This window comes from Sinocyclocheilus grahami, unplaced genomic scaffold (assembly GCF_001515645.1).
Source record: "Sinocyclocheilus grahami isolate Dianchi unplaced genomic scaffold, SAMN03320097.WGS_v1.1 scaffold1158.1, whole genome shotgun sequence".
Classification (NCBI taxonomy): Eukaryota; Metazoa; Chordata; class Actinopteri; order Cypriniformes; family Cyprinidae; genus Sinocyclocheilus; species Sinocyclocheilus grahami.
Window position 1 is genome coordinate 224,895 of NW_015506337.1, and position 3,798 is coordinate 228,692.

The window sequence follows — 3,798 nt, forward strand, 5'->3', positions numbered from 1 at the left end:
TATTTCTCTAAAACAGGTTTCAGAACGGATCTAACAAACGTGTGAACACAAAAGAGTTGTATATCAGTTTGTAATTCTGAAACTCGGGATTTGAGATATAACACAATATTGATATAATTGAAAAAAAAGAACACCATAGATCGTCACCTATTACAGCAGCCTGAAAACAAGTTAGCACTAAACTATAGCATGCATGAATAGGCCTACTTAACATGTGAGACATCAGTAGATTAAAAACATCATTAAAAACTATATTTGACTCCACTTTAACACAAACAGCTAAATATTGACAAAAGGCACGAGTATGCACAAAATGCGAATTCTGATAAATTGTTAATTTAAATAAAACAATGCAATAGTGCACATAGCTTATTTTAATAATCCCCCGAATATTTATCTTGCACTTTCCAAGCACGCTCCCCAGCACCGCGCGACGCTTCTTCGGACATTGCGAGACTGAAAGGCTGTGGACCGCTCGCATCTGCGCGAGACCTTGACCCACATCGTTGTTTACAGCTGAGGCGTGCTGGATTGGCGGAGAGACGGCGGAGATCGGAAGTAGTTTGTGCATGCTAATGAAGGAGTTGGGGATATTTACGTTCAACGGGAGCCGCCCTTCATTCACCACATGGTTAAAAGCGGAGCACGTTCGCGCCACTTTCGCAATGTTACTACGGTTTTGTAACGCTACCCACGGCGTGCGCTGGTGGTGTATTTCTACCGCTAGAAGTTCACCGTTTAGTTTCGACAGTGAGCGGTAAGTGTGTGCACGAGTGAGTGAAGATGGTGGAGTCTACCAACCAGTGTCTTACTACGCGCGTGTTGTTGACATGAAACCTGTTGTTGCCTTTCTCGGCCGATTCCCTTCGCGAAGTCCAGCATGTTCTCGTGCAAACGTCTAACCCGTTCACTTTACTGCACCACAAGCCTAATTCCGGCCGCTCAGAGAAGCAGTTTGGGGTATAACACTAGTAAGAGGCGCGTGGTAGCCCACCATAGTTCAGCGCATGAGGCAGATTTGAAAAGCGTGCGCGAGGCTGCTGCGGTGCCAAACGAGCGCTCGCGCTAGTTACCGTACACTCCATCGGCGCGTTCCAATGCGTTCCGAACCGCTCCTCGAGAACTTCTCATGGGCCGAGCGCTCCAAAATCGCTGTGCTTTGTGAACGCTAGTGGTTGAGTTCGCTCGCCACCAGAACAAAGCGACAGCACATGGGGCAGCTGCAGGCCGCGCGGTGCTGTGTTAGCAACACTGCTAGGCTAGGTAACGCTCAGCGAGTTGGAAATGTAACGTTACACCCAACACTTGCACTCAAATACTTGTGGCGCGTTTCGGTCGACCAGTAAATGCAGAATAACGGAGCTTGGGGCTTTCCGCAGATATCGGAATATTCGTGCGTTCTGCGCGCATTCGAACGCGCGTGCGGTGGAACGCGTTGGGCCGGTCACGTTTAAGAATAGAATTTTCAAAGCGTTCTGTTCCACACAAGGGGCTTCGGCGTGAAAGCAAACGCTGTTCATGTAGACTCACGTCGGGTGAGTTAAACTGAGTCAAACCCAAATGAGCTGGGGCTGTTGAACGTGTTTAAGCGTGCGTTCCACGCGTTTCACCGCCGTTGTTCGGAGTTGTAGCGCACTTTTTTTACCTACTAGCTTTGCAAGTTCCAACCCAAACAACAAGCGGAGTCATGAACACTCGACTTTGCCCTTGTTTTTAGTTTGTTTCTCGAACACAACTACTGCGGACGCCATATTGGTGCACATCATGGGGGAGGGGTGTGCGCATGCGTCTTGGAACGCCGGTTGTGTACTAAGCTTTTTATTTATTTATTTTTTTTTTAATATGCGTTTTCTAGATTTTCAGTGTGGCACGTGCATAGGTGTTTAGCAACTATTTAAAAAAAAATATATATATTATATATATATTATATATTATTTTTTTTGTTTGTAGAAAATCCTGTTAGTGTTCATTGCACCTGTGCTTTGGAACCTAGATATTTTCTTGAAACTAAATGTAAACAAATGTGTACTTTTTCCCCCCACTCTTTTCAGAAAAACCATCGACCTCCTCCAGTCACCTTATAGCGGAGTCCACATTATTGGCATGAAACTAACGCCATCCCAAAGATGGATCTGCGCTGGTCAGCTGCGTGTCGGCGTAGTGTCAAAGTGCTTACAGTGCAGGTAGTTCTGTAAAATCTACTGCAGTGGAGGCACTTCAAGCTCTACTTTGACATGAACGCACACGAGCGGCGACGTCAACTACTGCTTATGCTAAGGTGCATTTAGTGCAGATAGTGAAATAGACTAGCACCTACTGCCCTAAGTGCCCCTTCTGGCATAAGGGGCTGGCAAATCCCGCTGTCCCCTATTCTTTGATTTCATTGCAGTTCTCTGCTAGTTTTGCATAGTTGCACTACAAGAAATATTGAGTTGTGCAAATCTATGCAAAACTGATGGTGGCCTGCTTCCCCATCCTTTCCTGTGCTTTTGAGCGGCTTTTGCTTTAGCGTGCATTCTTTCCAGGTTAACCCCTGTTTGTCGCGGCTCTGCGCTGTGAAACTCTCACTCTGGTTCCAGCAGTATTAAAGTGCTTATAGTGCAGGTAGTTTATTAAAATGCATATCTACTGCAATGTGAGCACTTCAAGTACTTCTAGATGCGAGCATCGCGGAGAGAGAGCGTCACGCTTTCCTGTGCACACTGTCCTGGTTCGTTTTGCTGGTTTGCAGTCAGCGTTCGTGTCGTTGCTGTGCAAATCCATGCAAAACTGATCATAACAGTGAGGACTCTCCGCTTCCCGTCACTTTCCAGCATCCCTTTCTTTGCAGGTTGGGATCAGCCGCAATGCTCTGCGCTGGAAGTATTGCACTTGTCCCGGCCTGTGAAGAGCATGGGAAATTGTTCAGCTGCTTTTGTGTTCTTTAATACATTTAGACAAGTTTTTTTTTTTTTTTCCTGATTTGTGTTTGTTTGGAATTTGATCATCTCAATAAAAGTTTTAAATGCACATTTTCTTGTGTGGGAAGTTGTTTTAATAATTCAGGCTGTTGAAATCAAATTTTTTTTTTTCCAGTTTTTCAACTCTTGATTTGTTTGGGTTTGTATTAAAACATGACCAGTATTAAGTTTATTATAGGTGAATGGGATTTATCAGGTTTAATGTTCACATGGTGTCAGTCAATGTTTGAACTTAGTGATTAAAAAAAAAAGTAGGTATGGGAATTACGTAGTTTTAATGTATCCATACATGAGCCTTTAGATTCAGATAAACACATTTGTGCAACTTTTACTTATTCAGACTTAAATGCATTCAAAGCATTTAAGCTTAGATTTTTTTTTTGCACTTTTTTTTTTTCCTGAATAGTTTTTTATTATTATTATTTTTTTTATGTATATACATTTTTTTAATAAGATGCCTTGCAGATTTTTTTTGTCAAGCTTGCAGATAACTGTATGAACACTAGATAGCAGTGTTGTACTTAGAATAATCTAGAACGGCTCGCGTTCAGTATTTTAGAGCTTGTGTGTTTGACTACTTTGTGAAAACGCATGCTTTTATTACATAAAGAGTTAAGTTATCTGAGTCTGTTGCTTTAGCTGACCTGATTTGTGTTTGTTTGGAATTTGATCATCTCAATAAAAGTTTTAAATGCACATTTTCTTGTGTGGGAAGTTGTTTTAATAATTCAGGCTGTTGAACGCAATTTTATTTTTTTTTTTTCCAGTTTTTCAACTCTTGATTTGTTTGGGTTTGTATTAAAACATGACCAGTATTAAGTTTATTATAGGTGAATGG

At 42.3% G+C, this 3,798-nt stretch overlaps 1 long non-coding RNA gene across 1 annotated transcript; it reads left to right on the forward strand.

Annotated features, from left to right (window-relative positions):
• The first annotated feature begins 303 nt into the window (after nt 1-303).
• LOC107567429 (uncharacterized) lies at nt 304-2,943 on the forward strand. Its single transcript, XR_001606646.1, has 2 exons — nt 304-757; nt 2,052-2,943. It is a non-coding gene; the product is annotated as an uncharacterized lncRNA (long non-coding RNA).
• The last annotated feature ends 855 nt before the right edge of the window (nt 2,944-3,798 follow it).